At 38.8% G+C, this 15,736-nt stretch overlaps 1 long non-coding RNA gene across 1 annotated transcript in view; it reads right to left on the reverse strand.

The window, feature by feature from the left end:
- LOC144579174 (uncharacterized) overlaps positions 1 to 15,736 on the reverse strand; it is a 331,105-nt gene that overhangs the window by 246,179 nt on the left and 69,190 nt on the right. Inside the window, exon 2 of the long non-coding RNA XR_013526129.1 lies at positions 12,912 to 13,011. This is a non-coding gene — a long non-coding RNA (uncharacterized LOC144579174). The remainder of the gene's footprint in view (positions 1 to 12,911; positions 13,012 to 15,736) is intronic.

Raw genomic sequence — 15,736 nt, forward strand, 5'->3', positions numbered from 1 at the left:
ACATTTCAACTGACTTTAAGAAAAGGAGGAGTTTGAAAAATAGACAGTCAGTCTCTAAACAAAAGAAACAGCATGTTTGAAAACAAGTAGGTCAGATTGCACAAGAAGCCCAAATGGGAGCAAGGGAGGATAGAGGGATAATAAACATTAGGAAAGAAGGTAGGAAGAGGCCAGCTCATAAAAGCATATCTTGTATTTTTTCACTATTCTTTTCTTGTCATTAATACCACCCCATCCCACTAGTGGCCTGGGGCAACCAGAATATGTTACTTTAAAGCTGTTCCAGCCCAACACATAAGAAATGAGACACAGCAGTTAAGAGCCGGCTGCCAAAAGTTTGTTGATCATTGACAGGCTTAGACATCCTACTCCTGCTCACTCACCCCCTGCCGTATAAGAAGTATGCCATGGGCCAGGCACAGTGGCTCACACCTGTAATCCCAGCACTTTGGGAAGCCGAGGCGGGTGAATCACGAGGTCAAGAGATGGAGACCATCCTGGCCAACATGGTGAAACCCCATCTCTACTAAAAAATACAAAAATTACCTGGGTGTGGTAGTGTACACCTGTAGTCCCAGCTACTTGGGAGGCTGAGGCAGGAGAATTGCTTGAACCTGGGAGGTGGAGGTTGCAGTGAACTGAGATCGCGCCAATGCACTCCAGCCTGGTGACAGAGCTAGACTCCATCTCAAAAAAAAAAAAAAAAAACCACAAGTATGCCATGACACTATTTCCCAAACTCCACCTTTTCAGCCATCTAAGCAAATAATTGTTTCCCCCATTTACTCTGTTCTCTAGACCTGGAATATGTTTTTGTAAGCCCACTAATTCCATAACCTAGTTATTTATAAGGTGCCAATTAAGCCAATGAAATCTCGATTCCTTATTCTTAGCTAACTTACTATTTATTATAGTAAAATAAGTTATATAGCATCTCTGAACTTCAGTTTCTTCAACTGCAAAACAGAGGCAATAGGCTGGGCACAGTGGCTTACCCCTTTAATCTTAGCAACTCGGGAGGCCAAGTAGCAGGATCGCTTAAGGCCAGGAGTTCAAGATTACAGTGACTGTACCATTGCACTCAACAGATTGACAGCGTGTCTCAAAAAAAAAGGCGGGGGGAGAACCAAGCTGCACAAACAGGATCACATCTGGAAAATAAAGATTTTTTAATAGATAATAATAGTATATACAATGAGGAATTATCTCAGGGAATGAAAAAGACAGAGGTAATGAGTAGAGCCTAAGTTCTGAATAAAAACTGTAGCTATTATTATTGTAGTTATTATTACACTAGTATTATTACACTATTCAGTGCCCTCTTCATAAATACTAACCCTCACAAGTTATGACACTGAAAATACTGAAAAATCATGCTAACCTGTTTTTGCTGTTAAAATCTTGGTTTCTTGCCCACAATCCACATAAGTCATCTTCCCAAAATCCATTTGCTCCACACACCTGAGATTTATTGAGTTGATGCTGCCACCTCACATTGTGCTCTGTGTGTATGATTTTGTATCTTAGAATTTCTTCACATCACATTGTTCTCTGTGGGTATGATTTTATATCTTCAAATTTCTTCTCCATCTCAGGATTTGGCTTAGTATTTTCTAGATTAAGTGTTGTGCCAAATATATGAATCATCTATAAATTTCAGATTTACACCTCTACTCTCTCAGAAAACACAGAAAATCTGGGGTTATACAGTTCAAACAACCAAACCAAATTAAACTAGACAATGCAAATGCTGAAGGGGATCTTTCTCTATATCAAATATTAATAACTGTTCATATCAAAGAAGTAGTATAAGTGAAATGGATGTCACTTATCACTGTCATGTGTTTTTCAGCCTATGAGAACAATCTTTTGGGAAATTCAAAACCATGTTGCTTCCTGAATTTAAATTGTGCTAAAACCTTATCTATAGAGGTGATATTTTCAAGCAATCTCAAGAATTCTCATGTTCAAAGCTTTCTTAAATTTGATGAGTCACCCAAAAATGCTATGTCCCAGATCAGCAGATGGTGAGAGAGAGTCGAATGATTACAAAAAGTGAGGCTCCTTATACCTCTGTTCTGTTGCAGTTGATGAACACTCCACCATCATACTCAGCAACTACATGTCAGAAAACAACATCTAATAGAGTTTTCTGTACTGAGCAGATTACAATCTTGGTTATTGAACCAAAACTATTTGAACATAAATAGCTAAAATGTACATAATTAATCCTTCAGTGTTTAGTCACTAGCAAAGGTCAAGAACAAATTAAATAGCTTTCAAATAATAAATTCTTCATCAATTTTTTGACCAAACTCAATATGAACTATCTAGTTTGAATGACTTTCCAGAGATGATATAAATTGCAGGCAACCTGCAAATAGATAACTTTTCACTTAGCCACTGGCTGTAACTAATATATGGGAGGGAGGTAGTAATAATATTTTTATTTATAACTGAAATGAAGGAATGAATATTTAACAGTCACTATTTTCATAATCTGTAAAACTTATTTTTTAGAATATGGGACACCTGGTCTCACAGTTCTACGTTCCTTTCTAGCAAATCACATAGGAGGAATCCCTTAGAAAAGGCCACTGTGTAAACATATTTTAATTAATGCATTAATAAGGCTTTAGTTACCATTAAAGATGTACAAAGAATCAAAACATAAAGAACTACAAATTGTTCTGTTCTGTTCAAAGGGGAGTGGGAGATGAGGTAGAAGGAATAACCTCTTTAGGAAGTACCTGAGATGGACCTGATCCATAGACCCAGGTATTTTTCAATTCATATGCAGGAGCTATATCCAGCCAATCTTAAGCCGTACTTGTGACTGTGTTCTGAAAACTTGGTCCTGTGCTTTTCCTATGACTGGTACCTACCCACTGGATACCAATCAGAGGACTCTTTTCTAATCAACTATCCTGTCCAGGAAACTTTCTGTCTTGCCTTGGGCCACTATCCAGAGCAAGTTGACGTTTCCCTCTGAGACTTTAAGGTCCTCATAATTCTGTTCCAGTCTCTGAATAGCCTTAGTCCACCCTCCTCAGAGCCGTAGCTGCCAGAATTCCAAGCAAAATGTTTCTAAATAAAATAAACAAAATTTAGGAAGCAGTCCTTGAAAATGCAATGTATTTCAATGACAGCAAATGCTACAGCCTGTTTACCTCTTGGTGGAAAAAGAACAAGATAGCTTGATAAATTGTCAGCTCTTATATTTACATCAATTGTACCTTTCCAAACAATACTGCACTGTTGATGGCTAAGAGAGGATTTATGCTAGAAATTCAATTTACAGGCTGAAGTGAGGCAAGTATTTATAATGTTTCACTGCAAACCTCTTTCTCCACCCCTCCCCCATTAGCAGGTGTATGCAAGCTACTAAGCATGGAAGAGGCCAGGTGTAAACCTTACTCATTCACTGATAGCCAATTGAAGGCTATCCTGTGTACATTAAATGTGGTTTGAGCTGTTGAACAGTCATTCATTTGTTCATTCATCGCTCATTCATTCAATATTTATGGAATGCCTATTTATTATATAAAAGTCATTTCAAACAAATATTTACAAAAAAAGATAAAATAATCCTTGAACTTTGTTTAGACCATATGATCTCATTTAATTCCCTGCCAAACACTGTATTTAATGTTTGATCGACTCAGCCAAAAAGTTGGAAAATTATCTGTGATCAAATAAACCACCTATGAAACTCCATATTTTTTACTACAACTGCCTGAAAAAGCCTCATTAAGTATTAAACTAATGGGCCTTATGCATTATTCTATGAGAAGAATAAACAGACACATTCAAATCTACCCCACTGGTATACGTGAAGATGATCACACTTGCGTGAGTTGATTAAAGGCAAAGTGGTTCCCGGATCTCAATATAAAGACAGAATCCATGGAGGACTCCATTTCCAACAGTGTGATGGTTAAGAACCCAAAGAACTCTTTCTCTAAAAGCAACTAAGAGGCTAGTTAAATACTAAAAGGTTATTTTGGACTCTGGATCAGAAATATCCAGAGTCCAAAAATTAAGTGGGAACAGGAATTCAGAGAGATGAGCAACTCGCTGAGCCAGATTTTGTCCTGAGGCATGTCAACACTGGTAAACTTGAGCTTCATTTGTCATGGCCTCTAGGGGACTGGGGGCAGCAGATAAAGCCAGAGCCCTTCAAAGGCAAGGAATCCCATAGAAGACCCCACCACATGAAGCTGACTATCCAATAGCTACAGCCTCAGGGAAGGGAGGAATTTGAAATAAACCTACATGCCTCCTCACTCCAAAAACACACACAAAAAAACAGTGCCTGCTGAATTTCAGTGCTGAGTGGTAAGGAAAAATTTGTCCCTAAAAGTCCTTAACTACAAGCCAGCCTTCACAGAATTTTGTAACCCAAATTCACACTTTCTTAATGGCCTATAAACCCTGCCAGAATTTTTATGTAAAGTAGTATTTGGTTGGTAGTTTCCAGAAGTGCCTGGAGAAATGCAAAAAACTGCCTCAGATAAAGTATCCAAAAAATTGAGTCTATAGTCAAAACATTAAAATATATAAGGAAATAACAAAATAGAAAATTAGATTCAAGGAGATCAGATGTTGGAATTATCAAAGACGTATGAAATGCTACCTAACTTTATTACACAGTATGAAATAAAAAACATGGAGATGAGTAAAAATTAAAAGTTATTTATAAATGATCAAGAAGATTTGTTAAAGAACAAAATAGAACTTGTATCTATTTTGGCAATGATAAATGCAGAAGGAATTATATAATAATTAAAATATACTTGATTAGAAATCATAGTAAAAATAGTTGATTTTGGCAAGAATCATCAATGGATATTAAAACTATTGGATACAATTTTGATAAAGCACAAAACATTTACGTAGTCAAAAAATTTCTTTCCAATGATTACTTATTAATTGTATAGAAAAAAATGGAAAACTTTACAGTGGTGAAAACTGGCTGACACCATCTTAACCAGGTAAACAAAAGTAGCAGCCTCAATAATAAGAGAAACTGACATTCTGATATTAGACACTGAGAAGGGAATGATGTAACTTACCTAACATTCCCATCAAAAATGAAACTCTATCCACATTGAGGGACATTTCATAGAAACAACTGCCCTGTAGCTTCAGAAATGTCACTATTATAAAATACAAAAACAAACAAACAAACAAACAAACCTGAAGAAGTGTTCCAGATTAAAGGAAACTAGTGAGATAAGGCAACTAAATATAACATGTGACCATAGATTGAATCTGGAAACAGGGAAAGAATGTTGCTATAAATGACATTATTGGAACAACTACTGAAATTTGACAATAGAATATATATTAAATAATAGTGTTATACTAACATAAAATTGCATCACTGTGATAATTACATACCCTGGGATCTTTTGGGTAAAATGTCGCAATATCTGCAACTTATTTTCAAATGGCTCAAAATAGAATAGATATGTTGAAGAAGAAAATAAAATGACAAATGCCATAGCAGATAACAAAAAGTATTTTGAATCTATAGCAGTAAATACAGTATGCTCCTGGCAGAGCAGAAAACAGACAAAAGGTATAGAATAAGAGCATACCAAAAAGATCCTTACTCACATACATGTAATCAGATATATGACAAATATGGCACTACCAGTTGGTGTGGAAACAGTGCTTTTTTTTTTTAAATGATTCTACAATAGTTGTTACTCATATTGGGGAGGAGGGATGGAACCCTCACATAATGCAAAGTTAATTCCAAATAAATTGATGTGAAAATGTTGGGGGAAAATATAAAATAAAGCAAAACTATAAAACCTATACAAAAAGAATAATTTTTTGATAAAAATAAATAAAGATGTGATAAAGAATCAAATTCTTTATATGTGACCATTGGAATCCAAAAGGATTTCTTAAACAATGCAAAAAGTTCAAACAATAAAGGAAATATGTATACATTTAAGAACATTATAATCATATTTCATTCATCAAAAGACTCTTGCAGAAGAAAGTGAACAGGCAATATGAAAAGGTGAAGACTAATTCGACATATAAAGAAATAGTAAAAATAAAAACAGAAAAAAATCCAATGGAAAATGGCCCAAAGATTTTAACAGAAACTTGAAAGGCTAATAACTAAAAAGATACTCGACTTGATTCATGATCAATGAATACAAAATAAAGCACTAAAATTGCCATTCTAAATTTACCAGGCTAAAAATAATTTACATCTGAATAACAAGGCTTGAAAGAATGTGCAGCTACTGGGACTCTTCTACACTGCTGCTCATAGTAGTTAAGATCACTTATAATTTGGCATTTATCTGTTAAGATGCATATCTATGACAATTCCACTCAACTGAGGAAACATGGATAAGAATACTCCTACTGCTGTTCAATAACTATAAACACACACACACACACACACACACACACACACACACACACACACACCATCACCAGTATATTGAATCCATAAAGGGTGATGTTTTCATACAATGGAATATGACACAAATACAAATGAATGGAATACAATTACCTGCGATAGCAAAGATAAGTGTCAATAATATAATGTTAAGCAAAAATTAAAAGCACATTGAAGAAAATTAAAAGCTCAGTTTGGTTTCTTTATTTTTTTTTTTTAATTTTTTATTGGATTTTAGGTTTTGGGGTACATGAGCAGAGCATGCAAGACAGTTGCGTAGGTACACACATGGCAGCCTGCTTTGCTTTCCTTCTCCCCTTCATCCACATTTGGCATTTCTCCCCAGGCTATCCCTCCCCACCTCCCCCTCCCACTGGCCCTCCCCTTTTCCCCCCAATAGACCATAGTGTTTAGTACTCCCCTTTCTGTGTCCATGTGTTCTCATTTTTCATCACCCACCTATGAGTGAGAATATGCGGTGTTTCATTTTCTGTTCTGTGTCAGTTTGCTGAGGATGATGTTCTCCAGATTCATCCATGTCCCTACAAACGACACGAACTCATCATTTCTGATTGCTGCATAATATTCCATGGTGTATATGTGCCACATTTTTCCAATCCTGTCTATTATCAATGGGCATTTGGGTTGATTCCAGGTCTTTGCTATTGTAAACAGTGCTGCAATGAACATTCGTGTACATGTGTCCTTATAGTACAACGATTTATAGTCCTTTGGATATATACCCAGTAATGGGATTGCTGGGTCAAATGGAATTTCTATTTCTAGATCCTTGAGGAATCGCCACACTGTCTTCCACAATGGTTGAACTAATTTACACTCCCACCAACAGTGTAAAAGTGTTCCTTTTTCTCCACATCCGCTCCAGCATCTGTTGTCTCCAGATTTTTTAATGATCGCCATTCTAACTGGCGTGAGATGGTATCTCAATGTGGTTTTGATTTGCATCTCTTTGATGACCAGTGACGATGAGCATTTTTTCATATGCTTGTTGGCCTCATATATGTCTTCTTTCGTAAAGTGTCTGTTCATATCCTTTGCCCACTTTTGAATGGGCTTGTTTGTTTTTTTCCTGTAAATCTGTTTGAGTTCTTTGTAAATTCTGGATATCAGCCCTTTGTCAGATGGGTAAACTGCAAAAATTTTTTCCCATTCTGTTGGTTGCCGATCCACTCTAGTGACTGTGTCTTTTGCCGTGCAGAAGCTGTGGAGTTTCATTAGGTCCCATTTGTCTATTTTGGCTTTTGTTGCCAATGCTTTTGGTGTTTTGTTCATGAAGTCCTTGCCTACTCCTATGTCCTGGATAGTTTTGCCTAGATTTCCTTCTAGGGTTTTTATGGTGCCAGGTCTTATGTTTAAGTCTTTAATCCATCTGGAGTTAATTTTAGTGTAAGGTGTCAGGAAGGGGTCCAGTTTCTGCTTTCTGCACATGGCTAGCCAGTTTTCCCAACACCATTTGTTAAACAGGGAATCCTTTCCCCCTTACTTGTTTTTGTCAGGTTTATCAAAGATTGTATAGTTGTAGATATGTTGTGTTGCCTCCGGTGCCTCTGTTTTGTTCCATTGGTCTATATCTCTGTTTTGGTACCAGTACCATGCTGTTTTGATTACTGTAGCCTTGTAGTATAGTTTGAAATCTGGTAGTGTGATGCCCCCCGCTGTGTTCTTTTTGCTTAGAATTGACTTGGCTATGCGGGCTCTCTTTTGGTTCCATATGAAGTTCATGGTGGTTTTTTCCAGTTCTGTGAAGAAAGTCAATGGTAGCTTGATGGGGATAGCGTTGATTCTGTAAATTACTTTGGGCAGTATAGCCATTTTCATGATATTAATTCTCCCTAACCATGAACATGGAATGTTTCTCCATCTGTTTGTGTCCTCTCTTATTTCGTTGAGCAGTGGTTTGTAGTTCTCCTTGAAGAGGTCCCTTACGTTCCTTGTGAGTTGTATTCCAAGGTATTTTATTCTTTTTGTAGCAATTGAGAATGGCAGTTCGCTCTTGATTTGGCTTTCTTTAAGTCTGTTATTGGTGTAGACGAATGCTTGTGATTTTTGCACATTTATTTTATATCCTGAGACTTTGCTGAAGTTGCTTATCAGTTTCAGGAGTTTTTGGGCTGAGGCGATGGGGTCTTCTAGATATACTATCATGTCGTCTGCAGATAGAGACAATTTGGCTTCCACCTTTCCTATTTGAATACCCTTTATTTCTTTTTCTTGCCTGATTGCTCTGGCTAGAACTTCCAGTACTATATTGAATAGGAGTGGTGAGAGAGGGCATCCTTGTCTAGTGTCAGATTTCAAAGGGAATGCTTCCAGTTTTTGCCCATTCAGTATGATATTGGCTGTTGGTTTGTCATAAATAGCTTTTATTACTTTGAGATACGTTCCATCGATACCGAGTTTATTGAGGGTTTTTAGCATAAAGGACTGTTGAATTTTGTCAAATGCCTTCTCTGCGTCAATTGAGATAATCATGTGGTTTTTGTTTTTGGTTCTGTTTATGTGGTGAATTACGTTGATAGACTTGCGTATGTTGAACCAGCCTTGCATCCCCGGGATGAATCCTACTTGATCATGATGAATAAGTTTTTTGATTTGCTGTTGCAATCGGCTTGCCAATATTTTATTGAAGATTTTTGCATCTATGTTCATCATTGATATTGGCCTGAAGTTTTCTTTTCTTGTTGGGTCTCTGCCAGGTTTTGGTATCAGAATGATGTTGGTCTCGTAAAATGATTTGGGAAGGCTTCCCTCTTTTTGGATTGTTTGAAATAGTTTTAGAAGGAATGGTACCAGCTCCTCTTTGTGTGTCTGGTAGAATTCGGCTGTGAATTCGTCTGGACCTGGGCTTTTTTTGAGTGGTAGGCTCTTAATTGCTGCCTCAACTTCTGACCTTGTTATTGGTCTATTCATAGTTTCAGCTTCCTCCTAGTTTAGGCTTGGGAGGACACAGGAGTCCAGGAGTTTATCCATTTCTTCCAGGTTTACTAGTTTATGTGCATAGAGTTGTTTGTAATATTCTCTGATGATGGTTTGAATTTCTGTGGAATCTGTGGTGATTTCCCCTTTATCACTTTTTATTGCATCTATTTGGTTGTTCTCTCTTTTCTTTTTAATCAATCTGGCTAGTGGTCTATTTTGTTGATCTTTTCAAAAAACCGGCTCTTGGATTTATTGATTTTTTGAAGGGTTTTTCGTGTCTCAATCTCCTTCAGTTCAGCTCTGATCTTAGTTATTTCTTGTCTTCTGCTGGGTTTTGAGTCTTTTTGATCTTGCTCCTCTAGCTCTTTCCATTTTGACGATAGGGTGTCAATTTTGGATCTCTCCATTCTCCTCATATGGGCACTTATTGCTATATACTTTCCTCTAGAGACTGCTTTAAATGTGTCCCAGAGGTTCTGGCATGCTGTGTCTTCATTCTCATTGGTTTCGAAGAACTTCTTTATTTCTGACTTCATTTCGTTGTTTACCCAGTCAACATTCAAGAGCCAGTTGTTCAGTTTCCATGAAGCTGTGTGGTTCTGGGTCGGTTTTTGTATTCTGAGTTCTAACTTGATTGCACTATGGTCTGAGAGACTGTTTGTTATGATTTCAGTTGTTTTGCATTTGTTGAGCAGTGCTTTACTTCCAATTATGTGGTCAAATTTTGAGTAGGTGTGATGTGGTGCTGAGAAGAATGTGTATTCTGTGGATTTGGGGTGGAGAGTTCTGTAAATGTCTATCAGGTTTGCTTGCTCCAGGTCTGAGTTCAAGCCCTGGATATCCTTGTTAATTTTCTGTCTGGTTGATCTGTCTAATATTGACAGTGGAGTGTTAAAGTCTCCCACTATTATTGTGTGGGAGTCTAAGTCTCTTTGTAAGTCATTAAGAACTTGCCTTATGTATCTGGGTGCTCCTGCATTGGGTCAATATATGTTTAGGATCGTTAGCTCTTCTTGTTGTATTGATCCTTTTACCATTATGTAATGGCCTTCTTTGTCTCTTTTGATCTTTGTTGCTTTAAAGTCTATTTTATCAGAGATGAGAATTGCAACTCCTGCTTTTTTTTTTGCTCTCCATTTGCTTGGTAAATCTTCCTCCATCCCTTTATTTTGAGCCTTTGTGTATCCTTGCATGTGAGATGGGTTTCCTGGATACAGCACACTGATGGGTTTTGGATTTTTATCCAATTTGCCAGTCTGTGTCTTTTGATTGGTGCATTTAGTCCATTTACATTTAGGGTTAATATTGTTATGTGTGAATTTGATACTGCCATTTTGATGCTAAGTGGCTGTTTGGCCCATTAGTTGTTGTAGATTCTTCATTATGTTGATGTTCTTTAGCATTTAGTGTGATTTTGGAATGGCTGGTACTGGTTGTTCCTTTCTATGTGTAGTGCCTCTTTCAGGAGCTCTTGTAAAGCAGGCCTGGTGGTGACAAAATCTCTGAGTACTTGCTTGTTCGCAAAGGATTTTATTTTTCCTTCCTTATGAAGCTCAGTTTGGCTGGATATGAAATTCTGGGTTGAAAGTTCTTTTCTTTAAGAATGTTGAATATTGGCCCCCACTCTCTTCTGGCTTGTAGTGTTTCTGCCGAGAGATCTGCTGTGAGTCTGATGGGCTTCCCTTTGTGGGTGACCCGACCTTTCTCTCTGGCTGCCCTTAGGATTTTCTCCTTTATTTCAACCTTGTTGAATCTGACGATTATGTGCCTTGGGGTTGCTCTTCTTGCGGAATATCTTTGTGGTGTTCTCTGTATTTCCTGCATTTGAGTGTTGGCCTGTCTTGCTAGGTGGGGGAAATTTTCCTGGATGATGTCCTGAAGAGTATTTTCCAGCTTGGATTCATTCTCTTCGTCCCCTTCTGGTACACCTATCAAACGTAGGTTAGGTCTTTTCACATAGTCCCACATTTCTTGGAGACTTTGTTCATTCCTTTTTGCGCTTTTTTCTCTAATCTTGGTTTCTCGCTTTATTCCATTGAGTTGGTCTTCGACTTCAGATATTCTTTCTTCTGCTTCGTCAATTCGGCTATTGAAACTTGTGCATGCTTCGCGAAGTTCTTGTATTGTGTTTTTCAGCTCCTTTAATTCATTCATATTCCTCTCTAAGTTATCCATTCTTGTTATCATTTCCTCATATCTTTTTTCAAGTTCCTTAGTTTCTTTGCATTGATTTAATACATGTTCTTTTAGCTCACAAAAGTTTCTCATTATCCACCTTCTGAAGTCTAATTCCGTCATTTCATCACAGTCATTCTCCGTCCAGCTTTGTTCCCTTGCTGGTGAGGAGTTTTGGTCCTTTCTAGGAGGCGATGTGTTCTGGTTTGGGGTGTTTTCCTCCTTTTTGCACTGGTTTCTTCCCATCTTTGTGGATTTATCCGCTTGTCGTCTGCGTAGTTGCTGACTTTTCATTTGGGTCTCTGAGTGGACATCCAGATTGTTGATGATGAAGTATTTCTGTTACTTGGTTTTCCTTCTACCAGTCTAGCCCCTTCGCTGTACTACTGCTGAGGTCCACTCCAGGCCCTGCTTGTCTGGGGTGCACCTCTAGCAGCTGTGGCCAGTGAGGGATGCTACCAGTTTCTTTTTCTGCTATCTTTGTCCCAGGATGATGCCTGCCAAATGTCAGTCTTTTGGATATAGAGGGGTCAGGGAGCTGCTTGAGGAGACAGTCTGTACTTTATAGGAGCTCAATTCCTGAGCTGTGAGCTCTGTTGTTCATTCAGGGCTGTTAGGCTGCTATGTTTGATTCTGCTGCAACAGAGCTCATTAAAAAAACCCTTTTTTTTCTCAAGTGCTCTGTGTTGGGGGGTTCGGGCTTTATTTTTGGATGTCTGTTGAGGTGTCCTGCCCAGCTAGGAGGCAGACTAGCCACTGTTTGCCTGCCGAGGCTCAGTCCTGCTGTTGTGTGGTTCACCCTGATGCTGCAGGCTCTGCTGTTCTGCTGTGGTCTCCACCACACCCTGTGGCAGAGTCTCTCTGTTATAGCGGGTTGCCTCGGCAATGGCAGGCTGTGTCAGCAGTGGGCGTGTATCTCAGTAGGGACGGGTTGCCTCGGCAACGGCTGGCTGCGTCAGCAGTGGGCGTGTATCTCAGTTGGGGCGGGTTGCCTTGGTAATGGTGGACGCCCCTCCCCCACAGAGCGTCTCAGACCATCTGGACGGGGATCGTTTGAAATCGTGGTTTTGTTCATCCCACTGGGCTAGCCCAAACGCTCTGTCCCTGCAATCCCCTGGGCTGGTCCACTGTCCAAGTCTCGTTCAGTCTCAAGTCCAGCCCTCTCAAGTCTCAGGTTGCCGGTTCAACAGGGCACCCGGACATGCGCGCCCTGTGGGAAGCGCTGGGTAGGGCCGGCTGCCGCCACCCTGGCTGCCGGCTTCGCCAGGCAGAGGTACTGCCTGGCATCCCGCGTCTCCTTTATACTTGGGAATTTCCCCGTTCTGTGGGCAACTAAGATCAGTCTGGAAATGCAGCTCCGACTCACCTCTCCACGGATTCAAGGAGAGCTCCAATCCTGGGTTGTTCTCACAGCACCATCTTGAGTCCTCCAGTTTCTTTCATATAAGGTTCAAAAACATAGAAAGCTAAATAATTTATGTAAGAAGGAAGGGAAAGGTACAGAATTAGTAAAGGTAAGTAAAAAGCCTTCATAATTTCTAGTAAGTTTTCAATTTATCAAACTAGGTGGTAAGTACTTTGTACTCACTGTTTGTTAGACTAGTCACATATTTTTAAATACTGTTCTGTCAACTTAATTTAAGAAAACAGAGAGAAAAAAGGACTTGTGTTTCTAATAAACAATTCAAGTCAGAGAGAGTAGGTTGATTATGTTTCCTATGTTGAAATTCTTAACAAGAATATTTGTACTATTCCAGAGCACTACATTTCTGCATTTTTCTTCTTAATTTTTCCCTAGTAGACCCTCAAATCCCCCATTCCCCTTCCCAAAAAGGGGAGGTTTAAATGCAAGCTGTAACATATGCTTTTACAAGACCAGGTTAGAATTTTATTTAAACTTTGAAAAGAATAAGATTTGGCTGGGCACAGTGGCTTACACCTGTATTCCTAGCACATTGGGAGGCCAAGGCAGGCAGATCATCTGAAGTGAGGAGTTCCAGACAAGCCTGACCAACATGGGGAAACTCCGTATCTACTAAAATTATGAAAATTGGCTGGGTGTGCTGACACATGCCTGTAATCCCAGCTACTGGGGAGGCTGAAGCAAGAGAATTGCTTGAACCCAGGAGACAGAGGTTGCAGTGAACCAAGATCACACCACTGCACTCTAGCCTGGACAACAGAGTGAGACTCTGTCCCAAAAAAAATAAAATAAAATAAATAAGACAGTAAATGCATGACCTTGAGTGAGACACTTATATCTAGCACTCATCTGGAAGGTCTGATTGGACCTGGGGATAAACAGGGCTAGGTAAATGTAAGATGCCATGCTGTTTAGGATTAGTAGTTATAAAGATATGCATGATATCTTCAGAACTATAGTATATTTAAGGTGAGTGTCTTGGCATTCCAATGAAAATCCCAATGGAGTGCTGACTCTTTAAAAGCTGTTACCATCTAGAAGACTTGTGTTCTCTCTTATCTTGTATCTTGTCTGTGTTGTTTTTCACTTAGAATCATCACTCTTCCTAAAGATTATGATCATCCTTAACCATGGATGGGTAATTCTATGGATAATTTCTGCACCCAAGATTGCCCTCATGTTCTTTTTATCCTTTAAAAAGCTTCTGAAGTCAGGCCAGGCATGGTGGCTCAGGCCTGTAATCCCAGCACTTTGTGAGGCCAAGGCAGACATATCATGAGGTCAGGAGTTTGAGATCAGCCTGGCCAATATGATGGAACCCCGTCTATAATAAAAATACAAAAATTAGCCGGGCGTGGTGGCGTGCGCCCGTAGTCTCAGATACTCAGGAGGCTGAGGCAGGAGAATTGCTTGAATATGGGAGACAGAGGTTGCAGTGAACCGAAATTGCACCAACTGCACTCCACCCTGGGTGACAGAGTAAGACTGCATCTCAAAAATAAAAATAAATAAAAGCTCCTGAAGTCTCAGCTTTTCCAAATTTCTACCCAGTATTAAGAAAATAACTGATGTTCACCCATTGACTCTCCTCTAATAAATACATCACAGCCTTTATTCATAGTCCCTGGCACACTATTCAAAACATTTTCAATATAATAATTTTTATGCAATAAAAATGATTTAATTTATATATTTTTTCAGGTCTAAAATTTACAGTCTCTGTAATACATAACAATTTTATCAACATCTTCACAGTTTCTTGTAACACTGAAGATGAGATTGAACAATGTGGATTCAAAGATAATTGTTGCTTGTTAATTAATATCATATCTTAGCCTATAATTTTTTTACTTGAAGACTGTGGCCATCCTGAGGACAGTAAATAACCACATTTATTTATCATGACACCTTGAAATCCCAGACACTCCATAAATTTCATTGAATGAATGATCAATTGTAAAATCTTCATGTTAGGTACATTTTGCTTTTGCTGACAAGAATTCCTTTCTTCTTCTTCTGGTAAGGACATCCTAGTAATCAGGGGGAACCATTCCTTCCATATTATTGGTGCATGTGGTTTTGAACTTCAGCTACCTCAATGCTCCCACCCCACTCCACCTGATGTAGGCATGTGGTTGCTTATCTGTGTTTCGTCCTCCTAGCCATGGTAATTTATTCAGGAATGGACACATGGCACAATCCAGGCCAATAAGACTCAAATCCAAAGCATCAGGTAAAAAGGTTGAGAAGAAGAAGCACTCTGTACACTGATAATTCTAACTCTATGGATATCACCAATCTGGAGCTGCCAGAGGCTACCACATAGTCAGAACCAGCTGAGAATAGAGCCAATGCATAATAAAGAAAAACCAAAACACAAGGAGGGAGTCACAGCCAAGGTTCAGCTCATATTTGTTGAGCCCTAGAGCTAGCAATGTAGGTGATGATCTACATTTGGACTTTTCAGTAATATGAATTAATATGTTCTTTTTTTAAGCTAGTTTGAGTTGTGTCGACTGATGTTGTTAAACTTTTTTTTTTTTTTTTTTTTTTTGAGACGGAGTTTCGCTCTTGTTACCCAGGCTGGAGTGCAATGGCGCAATCTCGGCTCACCGCAACCTCCGCCTCCTGGGTTCAGGCAATTCTCCTGCCTCAGCCTCCTGAGTAGCTGGGATGTTGTTAAACTTTTAACCTATGATTTCATAGTAAAAAAATAAAAATAGCTTTATAAAGGTTTTGGAAGTTACCTTATGCTGATTTACATAAAC

Source organism: Callithrix jacchus, chromosome 14, assembly GCF_049354715.1.
Source record: "Callithrix jacchus isolate 240 chromosome 14, calJac240_pri, whole genome shotgun sequence".
NCBI classification, from domain to species: Eukaryota; Metazoa; Chordata; class Mammalia; order Primates; family Cebidae; genus Callithrix; species Callithrix jacchus.